The 13,640-nt window shown below is 41.1% G+C and overlaps 1 non-coding gene across 1 annotated transcript; it reads right to left on the bottom strand.

Moving 5' to 3' along the window:
- Window positions 1-307: 307 nt before the first annotated feature.
- Window positions 308-413, bottom strand: LOC141620655 (small nucleolar RNA R71). Its single transcript, XR_012532011.1, has one exon. It is a non-coding gene; the product is annotated as a small nucleolar RNA R71 (small nucleolar RNA).
- Window positions 414-13,640: the final 13,227 nt, after the last annotated feature.

Below are 13,640 nucleotides of genomic sequence, written 5' to 3'. Positions count from 1 at the left end.
CCAAACTGAGGACGGCAACACCTTTGATATCCGTCCGTCTTACATAAATCCGGTGGAGATAAACTTGTATAGGGGTGTGGCGACCCAAGGAAGCATATGTAGGTCTTTACTGATTACTGCTCTACTATTCCCGCTATGAAGGGAGTAACTCAAGACAAGATAAAGGAAGTGATCTTTCCTTTTTCTTTGACTGACTCAGCCTGTGAGTGGTTGACCGATCTTGACCGTACAACTGCTGGGATCACCAACTGGGAGACTCTCGGACTTGCCTTCTATAAAAGATATTTCCCTCCGCAGCGCACTAATCAGCTGAGGGGAAAGATAACCAGTTTTAAGCAGGCACCTGATGAGACATTCTATGAAGCTTGGTGTCGGTTCAAGAAATTGGTGAGGTCTCTTCCTCATCACGGTTTTGATCAATGGTTTTTGTGCAACCAATTTTATAATGGGTTGTATGACGACCTTAGAGCTATTCTAGACGCCTCATCCAACGGTAGATTTCAGAAAAATATTGATAATGGTAAGGGATGGGGCATTATTGAGGAGATGGAGACCCATTGTGCTGAATATGGGAATCCACAGGATGGTACTCGAACGGTCCATTCAGTTGATAAGGCAGTTGTGGCTCAGCTGGAAGCCATGAATGCTCGGTTTGATAAGATGGAGTTGCAAACTGCTGGAGATCAACAGACGGTTCATCGGTTGACTATAAGAAAACTGTTACATGTGAGAGGTGTGGAAGCAATGACGGTCACATTGCTGTTGAATGTCTTACGGAGAAAGAACAAGTCCCTGCTTTTCAGCAATACAGGCAAGGAGGAGGTTCTTATTACAACAATACAGAGGCGATCCACCCCAATTTGAGGTGGACAAGTCAAAATGTTCTTAATCCCACTCCTCCACCGCAGCAGCAGTAGCCATATGTCCGTCCTCACAAGGCTCAACAAGGCTTTCAAAAGCCTCCTTCTTTTCCTCCACCGAATCAAGGTGCATCATCTTCAAGTGGGGTAAGTGAGTTAGCTGAGTTAAAGATAATGTTGCAGTCGTTGACAAAGCAATGGCAACTAAGTGAGCAACATAAAGAAGCATCCATCAAGTCACTTGAAACTCAAGTTGCTCAGTTAGCCGCGAACCAGTCCACGAGGAAACATGGTCATTTGCCGTCTCAATCCGAGAAGAATCCGCACGAGACGGTGAATTTGATTAATTTGAGAAGTGGTCATTCATATGAAGGACCAAAATCACCTGATGACAGGGATATTTCAGACCCGAGGAAGGATGTAAATGACGATGAACAGTCATTAGTTGCTGAAAACGAGCTGACCACAAAGAAAATACTCGATCGACTGGTTTCAGGGGGTCGATCGAGCAGAATTGAAGCTGAAAGTACTCGATCGAAAGGAACTCTTACTCGAACGAGTGAAATGGAAAATGAACCGATCGATCGAGAGGTGAAAACCACTCGATCGAGTGATAAGTCTGAAGAAATTGTTCGATCGAGTGGTATTTTTGCTCGATCGAACACTGTTGTTAATGAAGAACTCGATCGAGAGCCAGCTAGTGCTCGATCGAGTGATATTTCACCTGGAAGGACTCGATCGAGAGGTAAGAAGTCTCGATCGAGTGATAAGGAGCTTGAACCTGCCGAGACGTTAGAAGAAAGAAACAAAGGCCTCGAGATACCCATTACGGTGCCCTTCCCGAGGCGATTACAGAGTACGAAAGCCAATCAACAGTTCGGTAAATTTGTCGAGCTCTTGAAAAGCTTACAAGCTTGCAGGTCATTGTTCCATTCGCCGAATTGCTGACACATGTACCCTCTTATTTAAAGTTTATGAAAGAAATTTTATCACGTAAGAGGCATATCAATGACCATGAGACGGTAGCTTTGACCGAGATAGGGACTGCCCTAGTTCAAAATAAGCTGCCACCTAAACAGTCAGACCCGGGTAGTTTCTCGATTCCATGTCACATAGGTACCCATTTGATTGATAACGCGCTATGCGATCTTGGTGCTAGCGTGAGCGTCTTACCCTTGTCTCTTGCTAAGAGACTTGGTTTGACTAAATATAATTGGACAAACATGACCATACAGATGGCCGACCGTAATATATCACGGCCGTTAGGAGTAATAGAGGACATACCCGTTAAAATCGGGAGATGCTTTGTTCCCGTTGACTTCGTAGTGCTTGACATACCCGAGGACACTCACACCCCTATTATTTTAGGGAGACTGTTTTTATTTACTGCTCGTGCAGTGATAGATGTTGGGGGCAAGACACTCACATTTCAAATAGGAGACGAGGAATTGATTTTTCATCAGTCTAAGTCTCGTAGGGCTCCCATGCAAGCTCAACCTTGCAATGCCCTCTCCTCTACAGACACCCATATTGACGCTCCAGATGAAAATTTGGAATTTTGTGCTGCAATTGTGACCCCTCCGCCTCAGATTGAGAGCAAAAAAGAGGAGAATTCGTCTGTTTTCCTTGCTGCAGGTACAGATGAAAAAGATGCAGGAGCTGTCAAAGGCCGTTATGCAATTAAAGTCAATCAAATTGAGGATCCTGACGTCAAAACTGGTGAGAAAGAAAAAGGGACGAGAAAAGTTCGTGCATATGTGGATATCAACTATTCTCCCCCTACTGGTTCAAATTGAAGCTCGTGGAGAATGAAGAGGACGGTCAAGGATGTTGAAGGGACCTCCTCCAGTCAGAAGCCCTCCGTTGGGCTACTGAATTGTTTTGAGAAATGAGCGGGGAATGCCCCGTGTAACAATTTGTAAAAACTATTTTTAAATTTCCGTTGAATTTCTTTATTGCGTTTATTTCAGGACTGCTAGAATTTAGACAATTTTTAGCGTAGTTAGAAAGACTATAAACTGTCATTTTTGTGATTTGGTATGTCGGGATATGCTTGCGAGTGTTTTTATGCAGGTTTGGGGAGATTATACGCACTTTGGATGACTTACACGAAGAAAAGCGCTCGATCGAGTACTTTTTGTACTCGATCGAGAGGATTTTGCAAGAAAGGGTTCGATCGAAAGGGTTGTAGGTGTTCGATCGAATTAGCCAAAAGAGGGAGTTCTCGATCGAGTAGATTTTTACTCGATCGAGTGAACTGATGCTGAGACTCCTCGATCGAGTAATTTCAAATCACTCGATCGAGTGAAATTGAAAATCCCGCGCAGGAAGTGTCTCTTAAACTCCCTATTTTTCATTCTTTCCTATTATTCTTTCTTTCTTCTTTCTTTTTGCGACCAAAAAAACCCCAAATTCTCCATTTTTATTGCCCAAATACTAAATCCGTCACCTACAATTTGTTCCATGCTATTAATCCGACATTTGCCCTCTATTTTGCCCTTCGAATTTGCTTGTTTGCACGGTCAATTTGGGTATTTAGGGTTTGCGGTTTTTGATCGAAAAATCGCCATTCTTGCATTATTTTTTGTCGATTAATTGCTTCTTTTGTGGGTTTCATTTATCAAGTAAGTATTCTCTTTGCTTCATTGTTGTTTAATTGCTTTTTTTTTTCCAATTTTTGAGGTAAATTGCGATTTAGAGTTGATTCAGTCAGAAATTTCGACTAATTTTGGGGTTTTTGCGTGTATTTTGTTTAATTTATTATTATCCCCCTTGCTTACTTGATTAGGATGTACAATAGTACAATACCCTCATCCAGTTCGACTGTTACTCCGTCCTTGACTGAGACGGTGGTCCCTGCTACCACCACCGTCTCCACACCCGTTAGTACCACTGCCACTGCTTCCGTGTTTCTTGTTACCACGGCTGGTACTGTTGTTACTGCAGCTAGCTCTATCTCCGCTTCCTCTTCCGTCACAGCTAGGGATGGCAATGGGTAGGGTCTGGGTAGGTTCCGCCTAGACCCGGACCCGACCCGAGATTTTCCCTTTGGACCCGTACCCGACCCAGACCCGCAAGGGTCTAAAATTTGAGGACCCATACCCGGACCCTATGGGTAAGGGTAGGGTCTGGGTCTACCCGTGGGTCCGAGTTTCAGCTACTTTAGTAACAAGATTAACAACTATAGTTCATAATATTAAAAAAAAAAAAATCATACTACTTTAACATTATGAGTTTATTAATCTGCCGTTAATGGTGGTTGTCGGTCGCCGGCTATTAGAGAGGTGGTTGCCAGTCGGTGGTGGTTTTCTTGTGTCAGTGGTGGAGTGGTGGTATTGTCAGAAGAGTTTGGTTGAGTTTTATCATTTTATGGGATGAGGGAAGAGAAAGAGACTTTAGTTGGGTTTTTACAGTCTGCCTGTATGAATTCAGAAAAGTTGTAATTTTGATTTTTTTTCTTTAATAAAGGGTCTAAGGGTCGGGTATGGGTCTCATAACTTAGACCCGGACCCGGACCCGAAATATTTTCTTAAGACCCATACCCGACCCATACCCATTGGGTCTGAAAAAATGAGACCCATACCCGACCCATTAGGGTCCGACCCTCAGGGTCTGGGTCGGGTCCCCGACCCATTGCCATCCCTAGTCACAGCCTCTGTTTTAGCTAGCACAGCTGCTAGCCCTTCTTCTTCTGTGTCGGTTTCTGCTGCTTCTTCCGTTGCAGCCACAACCAATACTTCAGGTACGGTGACCACCCCTGCTGCGTGGTCACCCGCAGTCACAGCTGCTTAACGGGTGGCTCTAGTACCTCGCCCCGTCAGAGGACGGGCTTCTACTTCAGGTACTAGGGGCCGGGGTCGCACACGAGCTACACCTACTGCTGGCCGTTATGCTGGCCGTGTTACCATTCGAGTGGACGACTCACTCGACTTGCACCCTGACTCCCGCAGGTAATCTTTCGTTAACGCTATTCATCGCACTAGATTTTATTCTTTGCTTGACTGTGATTTTCTTTCTACCCGTTTTTTGTGCCGTGAGTCACTGGATAGGCTCGGTATTTACGAGCCGGTTTGTGAGATTTTGAGGGGTACGAGGATGTCTGGACTTGCTACCATGAGTGCTCATACCTTCAAGGAGCTGACCCTTGAGTTTTTCAGCTCCTTTACCTTCTCCTCTGGGGCACACGATGCTCCCTCTACTTGTGCTTCCGTGTCTTTCCGGTTATTTAATTGGACTTTTTCTTTGACTTTAGAGGAGTTTGGTACTCGGCTTGGAATTTCCTTTACGGGCGACACTGCCGCCCCTAAGAAGGTCATCCGTCAGCTGTGGAGGACCTTGGTACAGACTACCTACGAGGAGAGAAAGCTCGCTCAGGTCCACCTTCCCCTTGCCCGTTACTTCCTACCTCTGATGGGAAGTACTATTTTCGGCCGTAAAGAACCAAACAATGTGAACAACATTGAGCTTTCTATTCTCGGCGGGTACCTGAACATTGACAGCGAGGGCCCCTTTGTCCTCAACATTGCTTACCTGACCGCCCAGTACTTTCACTTCATAGGGGAGAAGACCACGAGCACCATTGTCTGCGGTGGCATAGCCACCTTTCTTGCCCGTTCTCTCTTCCCCGCCTTCCCTCGTGACTTACAGTACATAGGTGTAGATAGGTACCTGGACCTGGACTCTATGCTATCTATGACTTGGCTTACTTCAGACTTCCGGACTTGGAAGATTAGTGGTTCCTTGTCTGAGGACCTTCCTTGCACCACCCTACCTCGCCTCGTCCCCCTGCCCACTGTTCCACAGGGCAGGTTACCACCACCGTTACCCATGTACCACCTACCGCTCCGACCACCTACTACCATGTCCACTTCTAGGAAGCGGAGGAGGCCTGAGACCGGAGAGGGGTCCACACCTTCTACGGGTGGCCAGACTTCCACGGTCATTCCTACTCCTACTCCTGCGCCCGACCAGACACAGACACAGCCGGTCTATCCGGCTAATTTTGTACCTCCTCCATCCTTTGAGGCGTCCGCGGTCATAGACCAAGGGCGCCGTGACAGTTTGTTGCTTGAGCTTGTAGAGAGGCAGGCTCGTATGGAGCGGGACATAGCTCTTACCTTGTTCCCTCTATACGAGTACCACATGAAGCGACGACGTCCGATCCCAGAGGGCTGGCCACACCCTTCCTTCTACCGGTACCCAGCTGAGGGGTACCCTGAGTCTTCCAGTGAGGAGTAGGACGACCCGGTCGAGGACGCAGCGAGAGCTCATGCTGAGCAAGCTATGAGGAGAGCGCAGGAGGAGGACCCTGACTTCACGGTGGAGGACGTGACAGAGGAGGCTGACGAGTAGCTACTGGTCTACTCACTTCCCCATTTTTCAGGCTGGTTTGGGGAAGTTCGTGTTTTGTATGTCCATTCTCGCTCTTTTCTTTACTTTTGTCTCCTTTTTATTTTTGTTTTTATTTTTCATTTCTTGGTTGTATTTCCCCGTTCCCCGTATATATCTGCTTGTGTATGCTGGAGGACAACGAGGGCGTTGTCCATTTTGGTTTGGGGAGGGTAATGCATCCTTTTGAGTCTGCATTTGCATTTGTTTTGCATTCAAGTTTCCATTTTTCAGCTTGCATTTGTCTTTATTAATTTCATAAAAATCATGAAAATCCAAAAAAAATCAAAAAATAATTAAAATATTCACGTCTATTTCTGCATATAGGTTGAGTCGGAACGGTTGATTTCCGTAATGATATTGCACTATAACTTGTCATTTTTACTTGAGCCTTGCACTTTTATTGACAGTTATTAGCTGTGTCTTACGCATAATCTGCGAGTTTTTGTTCAAATATAGCTGACCGTGTAGACTTGACCTGATAAATTGGCAACCTACTCTACAAATTCTGAGTTTTAGAGCCTCATAACTGGTGACATTCATGACCGGTTTACATAGGAATTGAGAGTAGTACTCCTTGCATAGCATGTGCATTATTTTTGCACTTTTATGACATTCGATTTCTTGTCAATTGCATGCATTCGGGTTTGTCGTTGGTGTCACATGCAGGGAGGTGCTTGCAAATTCCCCTTTCTTACATTTTTCACCCATTTAGCTCCACTTAAGCCAAATTTAGCCTTTTGACCCATTAGCTACATCCAAAACTAAGCCTGCCCAGTCAAGCTAGTTTAGTGTGTCTTTTGTGGTATGTTTTTCCGTTTGCAAGTTTGGCCCGTGTGTATTGATTGGAGTTGGTGGAAAATAAAGGATGGGAGGATGGAAGAAACAAAAAATGAAAAACGTGAAGAAAGAAAAAAAAAATTGATTCACGTATGATCAGAGGAAAAGAAAGAAAGAAAATTGAAAAAATTATTATTTGATTTGTATTAGTTGTTTAATTAAAGACCGTATTAAAAAAAGGGAAGTTTGTGACGGTCTTCTCCTTGTTCTTATTTATACATTTTTTGAGGAGATAGTGTATTTGGATAGTGAGTCGTGTGCCAATGAAGGGCACTTGTGTTTATTTTTCAGTCAGTTGAGATTCGGACGGTCTTATATGGTCCTGTTTAAGAACTAGCTTGACACTTTTACCTCCACATTTCCATAATTTATTTTGCCTTTTCTCACTTGAACCTTACTATCCCTATACTTTTTGTAAGCCCTCGGCTGTGACGGACATTGTTGGTTGGAATGTGTGCATAGTACTTGAATCGTCTTTCATTTTTGTCGCATGCATGATATGTAGGTCGCAGTTTAGGTGAATGACTGTTTCTCTTTCTCTCTTATACACATATAATTCACCCTTTGCTTCATGAGAGAAGAGTGACCACGTGAGAGTCTGATTTTGTTGGTCTTGCAAGGTCGATAGGTCAGCTTTATTTCTGAACATCCTATAATTCGTTTGCATATTGACTGCTTAGCTATAGTTGTTGATTTCTGTTGCATTAAATTGGTTCAAATAGACAAATTGTAGCTAGGTCTGAGTTTTCATTTCCGTTCCTTTAGTTTGCATTTAGTTTACTCGAGGACGAGTAAAGGTACGGTTTGGCGAGATTTGATACGTGCATTTTATATAGCCTTTTTAGTCTTATTTTGCACGTGTTTCTATGTACTTTTGTACTATTTTGTATTGCAATATGCCCCGAAATGGGTACTTTGGTTTGTTTTGTCTGTTTTGCAGAAATGAACCTGAAAGTGGTGGAACCGTACTCTTTTCGTCCTGTTTTGCATGCATTTTGAGGAGACGGGAATGCTAGAGCGAGATACTGCATTGGGATGCGTGAAGGAATGGTCAACGAAGCAGTCGGCGACGAGTTTGAAGCTGATTTGGAGGAAGAACACTCGATCGAATGGTTTACTTGGTCGATCGAGTGGTTTTATGTGCTGGAGAAGTCGATCGAGTACTTTAATCTACTCGATCGAAATGCTGTTTTAGGGGTTTCCTCGATCGAGTAACATTTCTACTCGATCGAGAGGATTTTATGCTGAAGACCTCGATCGAGTGGTTTTAAACTACTCGATCGAGAGGTTGTTAGTTTTCACGGGCTTAATTAACCCGTGTTGCTTTACTTAGTTAATGGACTTTGTTTTTCTATTTAAGCTTTGAGTAATTAGGTTTATATTTACATTTTACTCAACTAAGAACGCCACTCTTACTCTTTAATCTTTCCCTTAAACTTTCCACTGTAACTTTGCTCTCGGATTTATTTGCTTGGATCTTGGTCGTTCTTTACGCCGGAATTCTTGTGATTGTAATCCTTCTTCTCTTTATTAATCTTAATCTCGTTTTTATTGCTTTAATTTCCTCGTTTCTCTTATCATTAATTTCTGCCCTAATTTCATTTATGCCATTTTTTTGTTATTTCATCATGTTTACTACTAGTTCATTCATCATTATTAATATTGACAACATTAACGATATGCGTAGTTAAATTCTTTCATGTTGGGATTAGGGGAGCTATGGTAGAATTGTGACGATGTAGCGAATAGGCTAGATGATTTATTTGTGAGAATTTGTACCCATGGCAATATAATTATAATACCGACTTAGTTGAGTGCACGCTTCTAAGTTACCCTTTAATCTGGTTAAATTTACTCCTGGATCGGAAGATTGGACTAAATAGACCTACTATGAACAGTAGACCACCCTAACGAGGACGAAAGTTAAGTTAGTGGAATCTAGGATAGAAAGTGGACCAGAAGGACCTTTCCAGTATCCGTCTCACAGTAAAATTATCTAGGCTATTTGCAGTTGAGTCATCGGACTACCATAGTGAACCGAAATCCTGACATGTTCTTTCTTTATTGATCACTTTTATCACATTTCCTGTCTTTATTGCTCTTTCCTTATTGCTCTTTCCTTCAAACCTTAATTAGTTTAGTAAACCAAATTCAACCCCCCATTTTGTGACTTAAATAGACGGACCTTAACAGATATCTTGCCTCCCTGTGGAGATCGACCCGACTTCTCTAGCTATACTAGTTAGTGCCAGTTGGTTATTTTTGGTAGGTACACGACTAGCCTGTCACCCTCGATTCGCCCTCAGTGGAACCCACCACAGGAGGGGATGTGCACATTAAGGAACATGGGTTTTCGCTTGGAATAGATGAGCGAAGATTTGGTGGGTACGACTACGGCCCTCACTGGCGGCGTGAATTATTTGTTGCAATGGGTATTCTGGCAGGACTAAACACTTTATTGTGTAGTTAGGTGTGTGGAGATTGTGACGGAGTTGGGTGATTTGTGTATTGTTGTTTGTGTATCTTGTTTTGTTTAATCAGTAACTGACCCCGTTTAAATGTTTTAAAAACGGTGGTGATCCATTCGGGGATGGTGAGCAGTTATTGAGAAGGTATGAGATGGCTTGCACGAGGGATAGCTAGGATGGAGTCATCATGTGTCACTAGAGTCTTCCGCTGTGTCTTGAACTTAGTTTTCTTTCAGTTGGTTTGATGTTTTTGGAACAGTTGTATTTCATTTTACAGTTTTGGGTTTTGAACATGTAATCAGTTAAACTTATTTAATTAAGTATGTTTCTTTATGGTCAATTTGATATACATTGCCTCGAGTAACCGAGATGGTAGCACTTTTATGGCTAAGGTGGTCCTGGTAACGCACCTTGATGTATGGGGCTGTTACAAAGTGGTATCAGAACAACGATTTTGGAACTTGTAACTAATGAACCTAATGAATCTAGGGAGTCAAACTAAAATGAACCCGGGTAGGAGTTGTTAGGAGCTCATGCAAAGGCTTGGGAGACGTCCTAAAATCGAGAACTCGTCATACAACTTTGAACCGGTCACTATGGAGTGTCATGGGATCGCTATCTGTTTATTAACGTTCAATTGTATATGTTGGATGATGTATTGTATGAATTGTTGGATGAATGATTGTGGAGGATTGGAGGATGTGGTGGAAAAGGTGAGATAAGTTCATGTGTGTGTGTGTGTGTGTGTGTGTGTGTGTGTGTGTGTGTGTGTGTGTGTGTGTGTGTGTGTGTGTGTGTGTGTGTGTGTGTGTGTGTGTGTGTGTGTGTATATGCAAGATCCGGTGAGTCCACCTATATTTTTGAGTCCCATGAGTCCACTTATGCATCACACGCTGTATACAAGAATATCGCGAATTGAATAAACAAAGACAGAGTTGTGAAAATGTATGTCCTTCGTTGTCTTGTACTGTACCAGTTATGTTTAAAGTTGGGATGCTGATCATGAGTTTATTTTGGTGGACACCCGACTTTCAACTTGTTTGATAATTCTTAAAGCTTAAAAATGTCCTGGTGTACAAGCACGGGCTGTACTGCCGTACAACACCTTTATTACTTCGATTATCACTCCGTATAATCGAGTCTTGGAAATTTAAAAAACATGTTTTAAGGAATAAACTGTGTAGAGTTAAGTTGCTTGTTAACATCATTAATACTCATGTAATGCTTCCAATTAAGAGAGTCGATCTCGTGTACCAAATAATTTGAAATCAATTCTTTACGGAACATGTGGAGTTCGATATTCCTCGTGTATGTCGATACTAGTTGTTAGCTTTTATGTTTGTATTTCAAGAACCTCTGATCATTAAATATTCCAAGGAAATGATGAGAATTCCTTATGGTTGAGTCCCTTCAGTCAGGAAAATGTACAGACAGAAAAGCAACCCTGCCAAATATATTACATGATTCAGACTCCTTTCCACAAAACATCATTAACTACTACAACAACCTAGCTTAGACCAAAAAGCTTGTCTCTATTTGTTCACCTTCAAGTCTCTATTTGTTCACCTTCAAGTTACACAAGTGCGTACACCATTTATGTCAGTTTGATACATCATAGGATTTTGGATTGTGATCTCAGTTTGGCTTTGCTTTTTAGTCATTTAGAAAACGTATCGCAGGTTCAGTGGTGTGATATTGTATATAAACTGTGATATTGTTAAGTACAACCAGTGGTATTGTTTATTGTAAGGTGTGATATTGTTTTGTATAACTTGTGATACTCTTTTACTGGACTCACAGACTAGATAAAATATCACAGGTTATACTAAACAATATCATAACTTTGATTTAAAAAAAAAACTTATTCATAATTTTTTTTTATTCATAAAAAAAATCGTGATATTTTTGTCTAGAGCGTGTGATACATAAGTGGACTCACGGGACTCAAAAAGATAGGGTGGACTCATGTGATCCTAATTTTATATATATATATATATATATATATATATATATATATATATAAGGGTTCTCATAAGGCCCTTACATCTTATGAGTCCCTAAGTCCTTATAAGGACCTTAGGATGGAAGGGATGGAGGGATGAGATTACATCTCATTCAAGGGTCACAAATGAACCTCCCTAATCTCCCTCCCTAAACCTGTATAACTCCTCCTAATTTTGTATAACTCTTCCACCATTCTAATCTTCCAACTCACTTCCTCATTCACTCATCCTCTCTCACTTCTCTCATTCACTCTTTCTCTCTCATTTTTCTTCCTAATCACAATTCTCTCATCCCCTCATTCTCTCAAAAAAAAAAATGATAAAAAACTAAAAAAAACAAACAAAAACCAAAACAACAAAAAACACAACCTCTCCCTCTTCTTTTCGGTAACCACCGCACCACCACTCGCGCCCACCACCTTCGTCACCACTCCTCACCAGACCACCACAGCCCTGCGCCCTTCCTTCCGCCGTCGACAACCACCCCCTCGCCATAGCCACCCAAACGCGGCTCCGCCACAACCAACCCTCGCCATTTTCCCGACAACCATCCTCCTGCCGCCTCTCCCCTGACACACCACCACCATCTACATCTCCTTCTTCCCTCCCCTGACACACCACTGCTCGGAGCCAAGGCGGCCATTGCCGCCACCCACAACCACCCTACTTTCTCCCGACATTCCCCTGACACTCCTTGATCTCCGACACACGACGACCCCACACACCTCACGAGCACCCTCCTTACCCGCCGGTGACCCAGATCCCGACTCCACCATCAACAACCAACAACAACCACCTCCTTTCTCCTCCAACCACCACCTTTATTTCTCTTTATTGTTAAGATCCCGACATTTTTCAGATCTTCTCGTCATTTCTTTGGGGTTGGTTTTTTTTTTTATTTAAATTTAAAAGAGGAGAATGGACAGCGGTTTGACCGCGGTATTTTCATTTAAAAGAGGAGAATGTTAATTTGGGTTTTTTTCAGATTTACTTTCTCCCGACAACCCTTTTAGTGTTTCGGTCAGATTTACTTTATTTTGTTATTGTTAATTGGTTTTTTTATATTTTCAGATTTATTTAATTTTTGTTATTGTTATTTGGTTTTTTTTTTGTTATTTGATTGTTATTGTTTTTCGGTTTTTTTTTTGTTGTTTGTTTTTTTTTCTTAGATTTACGGGTTATTGTTATTGAGATTTGTACAACTTTAGCCAATATGTATTCTTTTTTTTTTAATAATTTCAGATTTGGTTTTTTATTGGGTGTTAGTGTTGTTATTTAATAATTTCAGATTTGGTTTTATATAATTGAAATTTTGAGATTTATATATGAAAAAAGAAAAGTTACACTATTTACGACTAAAATTATACTCTTGCCATATTAGAGTTATACTCTTTATGACTAAAGTTATACGCATAAAATACGGTTTTTTATTTTAGATCTAGTATTGGCGAGATTTACGGTTTTTTCTACTTTATAGTTTTTGTTTACAATTTACATTTGTGTTCTTTTTTTTATTTTGAATTTTCAGATCTATATGTGAACACAACTAAAGTTATACTATCTACTACTAAAGTTACACTACTTACTACTAAAGTTATACACTTCAAACATTAAAGTTACATAAACTTGGACTATATGACTAAAGTAACTTTAATCTCATCTTCTTATTGTGTTTGTTTTCAATATGAATTTATATTCCTAAAGTTATACAATTTTGGACTAAAGTTATACAAATTTGGATTAAAGTTATACAAAAAATGACTGAAGTTATACTATGCAACTTCACTGACAAATTTGTGTAAGTTATACAATTTGGGACTAAAGTTATACAAATTTGTACTAAAGTTATACAAAAAATGATTAAGTTGTACTATTATGGACTTTAATCTCATCTTTTTATTGTGTTGGTTTCAAATCTGAATTTATATTCCTAAAGTTATACAATTTTGGACTAAAGTTATACAAATTTAGACTAAAGTTATACAAAAAATGACTGAAGTTATACAAAAATGGAGTAAAGTTATACAAAAATGGACTAAAGTTATACAAATAAGGACTAAAGTTATACAAAAAATGGACTA

The sequence above is a fragment of the Silene latifolia genome, chromosome 1 (assembly GCF_048544455.1).
Source record: "Silene latifolia isolate original U9 population chromosome 1, ASM4854445v1, whole genome shotgun sequence".
NCBI classification, from domain to species: domain Eukaryota; kingdom Viridiplantae; phylum Streptophyta; class Magnoliopsida; order Caryophyllales; family Caryophyllaceae; genus Silene; species Silene latifolia.
Note: the sequence above shows the minus strand (reverse complement) of the source record. Positions and strands in the feature narration are given on the sequence as shown.